At 31.0% G+C, this 12,648-nt stretch overlaps 2 protein-coding genes across 5 annotated transcripts in view; both read left to right on the top strand.

The window, feature by feature from the left end:
- LOC115889648 (nucleolar protein dao-5-like) overlaps window positions 1-12,648 on the top strand; it is a 260,773-nt gene that overhangs the window by 44,376 nt on the left and 203,749 nt on the right. The gene's annotated exons all lie outside the window — the stretch shown is intronic.
- The window catches only part of LOC115889647, a 127,532-nt gene that overhangs the window by 44,138 nt on the left and 70,746 nt on the right, over window positions 1-12,648 (top strand). The gene's annotated exons all lie outside the window — the stretch shown is intronic.

Genomic DNA, 12,648 nt, shown 5'->3' with positions numbered 1-12,648 from the left:
GGTTCATCTCAGTAGCTTTATTTTTTTGGAATATTCTTTCTTTTCTTTTAAAATATGCGCTTTTGAAGAAGACACTAACATTTTTTCGTAATTTTTACATTAAAACCATGCCTTTGCTTTTGGTCCCAGTCAACTATTTATATGTAATTTTAGTGTTATTGAGAAACTGTATTATTATTGTCTGATGGCAGTTAGGCAGTTACTCTAGTAGAGATGGTTTTAAGTCCAGAAGTTGTATCCGCTATAGTTGCTTTAATTGAAGATGATATAGATCAAAATTATGTCGCTAATAGATTTAGGTGTGTACGAAGTACAATGTTGTCTTCCTCGAGACAAGTTCATATGCTAGACGTTGAGGAACCTTCGTATGAGAACTTCTAATCAAGACGATCGATTTATTGTTAGTTTATCGCTAAGAAACCGCCGTTTCCCAGCTTCTAAAATTTTTAATGATTTGCACCTAAGAAACGTTCATGGAAATGAAGGGACTGTAAGAAGATTAGAGAAGCAAATCTTATGTCAAGAAAGCCGGCTTCGGGACTAAAACTTACTAGGTCATAAGTCATAGCTTTAATTTTAATATAAAAATTACGAAAAAGTGTTAGTGTTTTCTTCAAAAGCGAATAGCAAAAATAAAGCTATCGAGATGAACCAAAAAACAAACTATCGAGAACGAATGTACCTAGATTATAAAATGATTTTTAAATTCTTTGCTGTCTTAACATATCCCACAGGGTGTTTGAAACATTCAACACAACAAACATCAACAAAAATATCAACATTTTATTTTCCTTCCCATAATTCACAGATAGAAACTTTCATTTTTAATTTAGAAAGAGATACTAAACAGCCAAATAATTTAGCTACTAATATTTAGATATATTGAAAATATACTGAAAGGAATAAAAGGAAATTAGAGACAACAGAAATGGACGCGATTAGAAGAGCAATGAGAATTTCACGGAGGATAAGATCAGAAATGAAGACATTAGACAACAAATGGGAATAGAGGGAACAATAGTAAATGATATAGAACAAAAACAATTAATATGGTACGGCCACGTTCAGAGAATGCACAATGAAAGAATTCCAAAACAAGTCATTCATTGGATACCACCTGGTAAACGAAAGAGAGGACGTCCCAAGAAAACATGGATGGAAGGAATAAGAAGGTCGATGAGCGAGAAAAATCTGACCGAAGATCAATGGGAAAATCGCACAGGGTGGAAGTTAGGCATCGGACAACGTCGTAGGACGTTTTGACCCGAATTTATATATATTGCTTAAATTATCATCAAAAACGGCCCACTAGAACGAAATAGGTAGAAAAGTTATAGATTTTATGTTTTCAGTGGTATTCTGTATAGGTATCTGACAAAATTCCAGTCTTATTAGTATATATGAGCAATTACTGATATTAATGAGTCTTAATCTAATCACAGTTATTTTGAAATTTAAAGGGCATCCACACTGATGTATCTTTAATTATTATTAAAAACGCTGGTTATTTCGGTGGTGTACATTACGTCAGCAATATCTGGATGGTTATTGAAGAGTAAATTTATGTTGGTGTACACATGTCTGTGATTGCATTTTTCATCATTTAGAAAATCTTTGGACTTCTGTTATGATTATTTCAGTTTCTAGATTATTTTATTCTTTTGTTTCTAGATTATTGTTATGATTATTTCAGTTTCTAAGGAGATTCTTGTTGCTATTGTACCAAGAAGCATCCTAGCAAGTACCTTGCTTTGGAATTTCAGCTTCAGCTTGTCAAGCTGATCTATGATTTTTGAGATATACTATGATACATTACATTAACAGGTCGTTGAACTTAGTCAATTAAAAATCAGTACCTCCATTTTGATCAATTTGTTTATAATGGCAATTGGCAAGTACATGCCGTTCTCTAGATATTTGTATATTTGTATTTGTTTTCTTAATTCATTGATGAGCGATAACAATACATCTACACAAAACGGCTGCTTAATATATTTACCGTAATTTAAATAGAAATGGGTTTACCGTTTGTGTGGTGGGATCTTTCCTGGAACCATATAAAATATCTAAAAATATTTAAATCAAACTAAAGCAAGAATGCGCTTTTTCATTTCAAATTGCCTGGATTGGTTGAAGTCACTGAGTTGTGGATTTTGTTTTCGAAGTCTTCTAGGTAGGCTGGAGATAATTTTTTTATTTTGTTATGATGTTTGCATTTTGGTTTGATTTATTCTTCTGACATCTTATGAATTGACTAGCATGTACCCGCGACTTCGTTCGCGTCGAATTAATCATTTGTAATGGTGATATGATAAAGCTAAGCAAGAATTTTCATTAACATACAAACTTGAGCAGAATCGTGGTTAATCAATTGCCCAACTTTTTGGAACACCCTGTATGATTTTTTAAAAAATTTCAAAATATGTAAAAAACAAAATCAATTATACGTGTCCAAGCGTTTTCCCGAAAGACTAACCGTTTTTTAAATAACAAATATTGTAATATTTGAGGGGCGTTTTCACCCTCTTGGAATTTGAGATTCGAGAAACCCTTCCTTATCGAACCTCTATACTCCACAGTCAATCCGTTTGCCAAAATCAGCATTAAACGTCAAGCAGTTTAAGCAGAATCGTGATTACTCAATGGTCATATTTTATGAAACACCCTCTATAAATTTTTAAAAAATCTTAAAATATGTAAAACAACAAAATAAAATATCCATGTTTAAGAATTTTTCCGAAAAACTCACCGGATTTTAAATAAAAAATATTCTAATATTTGAGGGTTGGTTTCACCCCCTTAGAATTCGAGTTTCGAAAAATACCTTCTTATCGAACCTCTCCTAAGGTCAATCCGTTTTCCCAAAAATTAGCTTTTTACGTCAAGCGCTTTAAGCAGCATCGTGATTAATCAATGACCAGATTTTTTGAAACACTGTATACATTTTTAAAAAGTCTTAAAATATGTAAAAAACAAAATAAAATATACGTGTTCAAGCGTTTTTTCGGAAACTTGATCGTTTTTTAAATAAAAAATATGGTAATACTTGAGAGGTGGTTTCACCCTCTTGGAACTGGGATTTCGAAAAATCCCTTCTTATCGAACCACTACACCCTAGAATCAACCTGTATGCCATAATTGAGCTTCTTACTTTGAGTGGTTTGAGCAGGATCGTGATTAATCAGTGAGTCACTTAAGAATTTTATATATTAGTATAGATTATTTGAGGGGCGTTTTCACCCTCTTGGAATTTGAGATTCGAGAAACCCCTCCTTATCGAACCTCTACACCACATAGTCAATCCGTTTGCCAAAAATCAGCTTTAAACGTCAAGCAGTTTGAGCAGAATCGTGATTACTCAATGGCCATATTTTATGAAACACCCTGTATAAATTTTTAAAAAATCTTAAAATATGTAAAAGAACAAAATAAAATATACGTGTTTAAGAGTTTTTCCGAAAAACTCACCGGTTTTTAAATAAAAAATATTCTAATATTTAAGGGGTTGTTTCACCCCCTTAGAATTCGAGTTTCGAAAAATCCCTTCTTATCGAACCTCTACACCCTAAAGTCAATCCGTTTTCCAAAAATCAGCTTTTTATGTCAAGCGCTTTAAGCAGGATCGTGATTAATCTATCATCAGATTTTTCGAAACACCCTGTATACATTTTTAAAAAATCTTAAAATATGTAAAGAAAGAAAATAAAATATACGTGTTTAAGCGTTTTTTCGGAAACTTAACCGTTTTTTAAATAAAAAATATTCTAATATTTGAGGGGTGGTTTCACACCCTTAGAATTCGAGTTTCGGAAAATCCCTTCTTATCGAACCTCTACACCCTAAAGTCAATCCGTTTTCCAAGAATCATCTTTTTACGTCAAGCATTTTAAGCAGGATCGTGATTAATCAATGACCAGATTTTTCGAAACACCCTGTATATATTTTTAAAAAATCTTAAAATATGTAAAAAAAGAAAATAAAATATACGTGTTTAAGCGTTTTTTCGGAAACTTGACCGTTTTTTAAATAAAAAATATTGTAATATTCCACCCCCCTTTTTACCCCCTTAGGGGATGAATTTAAAAAAATCCTTTCTTATCTTACGTAAACATCATAAAAGGAACCCCTGTGCAAAATTCCAGCTTTCTAGGGTCAAGGGTTTGGTCTGGGCGTTGATGAGTCAGTATCAGTCAGGACAGTCAGATTTATATATATAGATATAAAATGTTGGATGTTGGATTTAGGGTTACTTTTAAAACAGTTCCAAGAATAAGCCATAATTTATATTATCGTTACAAATAAATTTTTCACAATTATTGGAATATTTAAATCTCGATTTAAACATTTTGATTTCGATACTTTTGGACGTCTTTTTCGATCTTTTGGACGACTGTAAATTACTCACGGAACAATTAACAAAAATTAACGTCACGGCCAATGTTTCCTTACAGCGTGAAGGTCACTGATGTCATTTATTTTTCGTCTATTTATTTTTCTGTCTCGACTAATATGGACCTTTTCCACTTACATAATTATCAAGGTTATAAGTTCGTATGTCCTCTGTTTTTCATGGCGTGTTTGCTGTCCCTCGGGCAAGCACGTCTCGATTAAATTGCGTTCCCGTTTTCAAGGCACGCACAAAACATTTTCGCATATTTGTTTGGAATTAAATGTTTTACTACCCTCGCGTCACAATGGAATAAAATTAATTCGGTCGTAGAGACGGGGTTAATGCATGGTTTTATAAGTAAATGTCCTGATGTTCTATACAGGGTTGTTCACCACATACGACACGGAGTATTGTAGCTAAACGATTAGATTTTTACAAATTGTAAGTTTTGGGTTCGTTGAAGAACTATTAGAGCTACAATTTAAAAATATTTTTACAAGCTACAGAGTGTTCCAAATAAGTAAAAAATATATAGTTGTATTTTTTTAAACGGAACACCCTGTATTTTATTCTCTTTTTAGATTCTACGATTGAAATAAAGGTGAATTTGATTAAGGTTTATCACACTTAAACATAACCGTTTTGGAAATATTTTCAATTTTATGAAATTGCAGTAAACATTTTAAGGCTTCATTTCTCCAAAGGTATTAAAGTTTTTAATACTAATTATTTACTGAAGTTTACTTATTCATCAGATATTGTATTGCAATAATTAACAAAATTCTACCTTATACAGAGTGTCTAAAAAATTATTTTAAATAATTACTAGCTTTAAACGGAAATAACACCCTGTATATTTTACGAGAATCAGATGCACAATTTAATTGTCTATCAAATTGTATTATACCATTTTTACCTATCTGTTCAAGTTTTCGTAGAAAATGCATTTTCTTATAATTTATACCTTATTTATCACTATACCCATGGAATATTGACATTTTAGATTATTTTTAAAGATGTAACAAATTTTTAAAGAGTACAGATACTACTATTGTAGATATAATTGTTTTATTAAAATATAAAAAAAAATGTTTAAATATTTTTTGTCAAATAATTAATAATTGCTCCAAATACTAAAAAACTGAATTTTGCACTGTATGGTAAAAAGTAACGCCTTATAAATTTTATTTTATTTTTTGAATGCTTATTTATAACAACAGAGACGTTCCTGACATAGATTTTTTCCTAACTTATTTTTATATTGAGTCAAATGCACATTTATTTAGAATAATTTATTAATTAAAACAATTAAGTTATGTAATTGAATAATTTTTAAGCGGAAATAATGGTGGTATATTTAATTGGTATAACAAATAAACTAGTTTTTTTTGTAAACAAAATTTTGCAATATTATTTTTTTACCACCAACAAAGCAACATTTTGTTGGTGGGTTGTTGCTTTAAAAAAATCTAAAATGTCAATATTCCATGGGTATAGTAATAAATGAGGTCTAAATTATAAGAAAATGCTTAATCTACGAAAACTTGAAGAAATAGGTAAAAAATGGTATAATTCAATTTGATAGGCAATTAAATTGGGCATCTGATTCACGTAAGAATAATATAATATACAGGGTGTTCCATTTAAATTAAACAGGTTATTGCCAGTTAAAGCTAGTAAAAAAAGATCCCAATTATAATAATAACAATACAATATTATATATTTTTTCTCATAAACCTCCAAATGTATTAAAAGTTAATGGCCAGTGTTTTATTTTTTTCCAAAACTTTCTAAAGATATGGACACCTTGGTTAGAGAATCAAAAGGACATTTTCCTAAACAAGTCAATGTTAAATCTACGTCTACATATCTAATATTAAAAAAGAATAATAACATTTAAATTATTCAACAGGTTATTTTGCATGTGGCCGCAAATATTAAGGCAGATATCTCAATTTGCCTATCCTGAAAATCTGTGTCACGTTTTCGGCATACCTTAAACGACATTTTGCAGACAACAATTATGTATTATTAAAATCGCTACGATTAAATGCTTAATGTATTGTACATACATGCATGTTGGGTGACAATTCAAGGTTCGCGAATCAGTATTCGGCACACGACGACCGACTTTGTCATCGTTTTACTTCTTGCATTTTTGTAATGTCAGAGTAATTGTTATACTTAAGTTATTTAACTAGAGATCTATCTCTATTATACAGGGTCCGGCAATAGTGCGTCAGTCATCTGTAGCTCCTAGAATAAAAAAATTTGGGAACTTTGTTTAAGTACAAACCTTAAGCTTCATTCAGAACCTCCCAATTAGTGGAATAAATTAGTGGTTTTAATTACACTTTATACTTTTTGGTTTCCGATCATTCACAATGTCTAAAAAACACAATTAAAATTAATAAAATATCCTAGGAACAGCTTGCGGTAGTCTGTTGTATCCATAGAGAAATTCTAATATTAGGTTATAAAAACAATAAACTTTTGATTTCTAACCAAAATTTTTCTTGACGGGTGATAATCAAAGATATTTAAACTCAAGAGATACAATTGTTTACCTTTTTCCTTCATCGGTCATTATTCTATCCTTATTTTCGCATCTCTCTTACACCGAAAACATTTGCCAGATTTACCTGTATATTGGTATTAGTATTCGATTAAATACCACAACCAATTATTAAGTAATACATAGTTTCGTTATATTTTTGTAATATATCAACTACATTAATTTGCTAACGTCGATTTTTTCATTTAATGCTTAACTGCTTAACTATTTTAAATTTTATAATGGAATAAAAATATCATGATCGTGTTTCTTTTAATAATAAAAAGCAGTTTGGCAACGTCAGTTTTAGAAATATGCCGACGTAGTACAACGGATTTCGAGGATGAATGAAAATTCCTAGATTCTCCTGTTGCCATGTTGCTATGCCGCCGATCAAGCTCTGTATTCTTTATTTGCAGTATTATAGTATTTTTGCGTTATTTTGTGGACTTCTGTGGACATTAATTTGAAAATATGGCGCATTCATGTATTGTGTACAAGAGAGTGTATCATTTAAATCCAAATTTAACTTATCACCGGTACTTACACACTTATCTCCGCTCATCCCTGATAAAATTATATTTTCACTTTTTTTATCGAATTTTATTTTTTTTAATTCTGTTTATTTTTATAATTTAATTTATTTCTATTTTGTTTTTGGGGTCGCACCACTCTGGTACTTTGTGTCATTGTATCGGTTTTTTAATCGCGGTGCGATCCCTTTAGACACATATTTTAGTAGTTGTAAAACTCATATAGGTATATAATAAATATACATATAATAATAAAGTTTTTATCAAAAATATGTGAAGTCTACAAATATTAGTTTTTGGTAAAATATTCTGTTACTAGGTTAAAATAACTATTTTATTTTGTTATTGCTAATAGAGGGAGTCTCATTCACCGGAGATGAACAAGGTTTGGAACAAGATATTGAAACTGCATTTACTAATACACCCAAAATTTGATATTTTATTTAATAAAATAAAGTAAAAAGCGCTTATTGATTTTTTTAATCGTTATTCTTATGTGTAAAGCCGTCTTATAATAAAAAATTATGCCGGTTTTTATTTATTTCGCTGTCCTCCCTCAACATATTTTTTTCCCATTAATATCCACCCTCAACTTTTTACAATGCGACAAATATGTAAGTGTTATTATTATTTTTTTAAATTTATTAAACAATTATTTTAATTTCCTTACAATACTGTCGGTCGATCGGCACGCCACTGGAAATTGACCTCAACCGTCTAATCTTTGTAAACAACTACATTGTTGCCGTTGCGCCGATACCTTATTCCCTTCTTTGTCCATTCTCTCTCGCACTCGTTGATTTTCGCAAACCAATGTGTGATGAAGGTTTAGAGCGTTTTATGAATGGATCGTTGTATCTCCCGAGTTTAAATATCTTTGGTGATAATCAAACGCCAAAGTGACATTCCTCGCAAATTTTGAAGTATAATTAGTGGAAAAGTCAAAAGTTTGTTAACTTTTTCCAATAATTGAAAAGTACTACCACTAATTATGACGTTCTGAATGCCTACATTAAAATTAGGTGAACAAAATTCTACGTCTAATTGAAGCTACTAATTTATTCTACCGATTTCGAGGTTCTGAATGAGACTTAAGTATGTACGAGGATGTATTTCAGGAACATATTTTAACTTCTACAGTTCTATTATTACCCCTCAATCAAGGATATTAAGATAAACTTTTCCATTCTTAAAAGAGGACAAAGAAAGACACAGTCAAAGTCTATGCATCATCATTACCAATATCCTGGATGATATTGCTTACATTTGACTCTGCCTCACTTTGATAATTTAAGTTTAAACTTTAAGGCGACAGCAAACGGCAACATAGTTGGGGATACGAGTTGACTAGTGGGACGTAGTTTTTCTTTGTTATAATATGTGATGTATTTTGTTTACATTTACTTTACTTGATTAAATAAGGCATTGTTAATAATCCAGGAATATTTATTTGTAATCTGATAGTGATTTTTTCCCTGATAAGATAATGTATGGCATAAATTCGCGATGGCTTTCTATTTAACATTCAAGAAAAACTTAGCTCAGAGAAATAAGTAAACCTAGAGTAGTACTTAAATAGTTTGTTTAAATCTTGCATTGTTGCCACCAATGACATCGGACATCTAAATGTTGCCACACTATTAATTGAATCCAAATTTATAACACGCATACTAGAAATTTATCGAGAAATTTTATCAACACATACATAAACATGTATAAAACATGTAATACATACGTAAACATGTATAAAAGACTATATACAGTGTGATTCACGGCAATGGTAGGTAAGACGTTTATGGAGAACCGGTTATGGGATTTTTTTTTAAATTGGATTTTTATATAAAGGTAACTACTACATTTGTCTAAATCAACCGATTGGTTATCGAACAGGGAGACCAAAAAAAGTATTCGGTTTGTTATAAAATCGTTCAAATAAAAAAAAGCGTAACTCAAATAAAATTGCTTTTCAAAGATGTATCATGTTCGCATATTTAAACCTTTTGGTTTCTTCAGTAAAACTATTTAAAAAATAATATATTCTATTATAATTGTTTCGTTAACAATGACAAATATCCAAACTTTATAAATATCATTAGACTTCACTTTCTATTTTTTTAAATTGTCATTGTGACGGAATTCTTGAAATGAAACTATAATCATAGAATTATTATTAACTAGCGTGTACCAGCGACTTCGTTCGCGTCGAATTAATCATTTGTAATTGTGATGATAAAGCAAAGCAAGAATTTCCATTAACATACAAACTGGATAAAATTTTCTCACATTTATGTCCGCATGAGATAAAACAATATGGCGGTATTATTATATAACTTGGTAATATTTGAGGGGTAGTTTCATCTCGTTGGAATTTGACTTTCGAAAAATCCGTTTGCCAATAATAACCTTTTTACGTCAAGCAGTTTAAGCAGAATCGTGGTTAAGAAATTACCCAACTTTTTGGAACACCCTGTATGATTTTTTAAAAAATTGCAAAATATGTAAAAAAAACAAACAAATTATGCTTGTCCAAGCGTTTTCCCGAAAGACTAACCGTGTTTTAAATAACAAATATTGTAATATTTGAGGGGCGTTTTCTCTTGGTATTTGAGATTCGAGAAACCCCTCCTTATCGAACCTCTACACCCCACAGTCAATCCGTTTGCCAAAAATCAGCTGTAAAGGTCAAGCAGCTTAAGCAGAATCGTGATTACTCAATGGTCATATTCTATGAAACACCCTGTATAAATTTATAGAAAATCTTAAAATATGTAAAACAACAAAATAAAATATACGTGTTTAAGAGCTTTTCCGAAAAACTCACCGGTTTTTAAATAAAAAATATGTTAATATTTGAGGGATAGTTTAACCCCTTTAGAATTCGAGTTTCGAAAAATCCCTTCTTATCGAACCTCTACACCCTAAAGTCAATCTGTTTTCCAAAAATCAGCTTTTTACGTCAAGCGCTTTAAGCAGGATCGTGATTAATCATTGACCAGATTTTTTGAAACACCCTGTATACATTTTTAAAAAATCTTAAAATATGTAAAAAAACAAAATACAATATACGTGTTTAAGCGTTTTTTTGGAAACTTGACCGTTTTTTAAATAATGTCCAAAGAATGGCTGAAATGAGAATCCGAAAGCAAATCATAAACTGGAAACCTGCAGGAAGAAGAAATCCGGGTAGACCGAGAAGAAGTTGGCAGGAAGGGATTGACAAACAAGTTTATGAAGGAAAGAGCTCTCGGAGACGGTGCATGGAGAGACAGACAGGCATGGAGAGATGGCATCGGAAGACGTAGAACGTTTTGAACCGATTAATATATACAGGGTTGTTCACCACATACGACTCGAAGTATTGTAGCTAAACGACTAGATTTTTACAAATTGTAAGTTTTGGATTCGTTGAAGGACTATTAGAGCTACAATTTAAAAATATTTTTACAAAATACAGAGTGTCCCAAATAAATAAAAAATATCAAAGTTGTATTTTTTTAAATGGAACACCCTATATATTATTACATTTTTAGTTTCTACGCTTAAAATAAAGGTAAATTTGATTAAGGTTTATTACATTTAAACCTTACCGTTTTTGAAATATTTCTTTTTATACTGCAATTTCAATTTTGTGAAATTGCAGTATAAATTTTAAGACTTTATTTCTCCGAGGGTATCAAAGTTTTTATTACTAAATATTTACTGAAGTTTATTTATTGATCAGTTATTGTGTTGCAATAATAAAAACTTTACTACCTTATACAGAGTGTCTAAAAATTAATTTTAAATAATTACTAGCTTTAAACGGCAATAATTTGTTTAATTTAAATGGAATACCCTGTATATCTTATGAGATTCAGATGCACAATTTAATTGTCTATCAAATTGTATTACTATTTTTTACCTATCTCTTCAAGTTTCCGTAGAAAATGCATTTTCTTGTAATTTAGAACTCATTTATCAATATACCCATGGAATACTGACATTTTAGATTATTTTTAAAGATGTACCAAATTTTTAAAGAGTACAGATACTAATATTGTCGATATAGTTCGTTTATTTCATTAAAAAAACTGTTTAAATATTTGTTAAAGAGGACCAATTAATATGATTCCAGTTAGTGATGGGCAAAACTGTTATTTTTAGATAACAGTTGAAACTGTTATAGTTATTTATAAAAAACAGCTTAAAATAACAGCTTAAAAATAACAGGTTTCTTTATTTTATTGCTAAATATCTGAAAGAATATGAGGCGGTCACCGCCAGGCGTATTAACGCAGTTGCAACAATGACGTGCTCGGTGGTAGTATTTCCAGGGTGTCATAACATTTCTAAATATCGATTGTTATCTAAAATACCTCTCTAAAAACGGGGGTTGTTTACAAATAAGCGCTGTTTACAAATTGCGATATAAAAAAGCCAAAATGCCGCCACTCGTCTATATCTATAAATTCCGATCTACCTACGCCCTACCCCTCGATCCGCGTAGATTCTGAATTGCGTAGCAGTGTACAGGGTGCATCTCACTCGACGGGCGAGAAGCTCTTCGTTATGATTTTACCATTTGCGGTCAAAAAATAGCAATATAAGAAAATGTGTAGTATATTCTTCATAAGTAAACCAACTACACACTAGAGTTCGAATTAATTTTACACTTAAACTAGCATGTACAGTTTGACAAATATAGGAAGAGACTTGGGGATAGCACCGGTCGCGCACACGATAGAGAGAGAACGCATTCGGCGGAAGAGAGATGCAGTTACGCTACGAAAAATCTGATTGAAGCAAATTTGTGGGATGTCCACTGCGCATCGGGGGGCGTCTCTTATTTTATATTTCTCACGTCTCTAGCTATACTTGTTAAGTTGTACCCGCGACTTCGTTCGCATCGAATTATTAATTTGTAATGGTGATGATAAAGCAAAGCAAGAATTTCCATTAACATACAAACTGGATAAAATTTTCTCACATTTGCCAAAAATATGCTTTAAACGTCGAGCAGTTTAAGCAGAATCGTGGTTAATCAATTACTCAACTTTTTGGAACACCCTGTATTATTTTTTAAAAAATTTCAAAATATGTAAAAAAACAAAATAAATTATGCGTGTCCAATCGTTTTCCCGAAAGACTAACCGTTTTTTAAATAATAAATATTGTAATATTTGAGGGGCGTT

The sequence above is a fragment of the Sitophilus oryzae genome, unplaced genomic scaffold (genome assembly GCF_002938485.1).
Source record: "Sitophilus oryzae breed Bouriz unplaced genomic scaffold, Soryzae_2.0 scaffold_817_pilon_pilon, whole genome shotgun sequence".
Classification (NCBI taxonomy): Eukaryota; Metazoa; Arthropoda; class Insecta; order Coleoptera; family Curculionidae; genus Sitophilus; species Sitophilus oryzae.
Note: the sequence above shows the minus strand (reverse complement) of the source record. Positions and strands in the feature narration are given on the sequence as shown.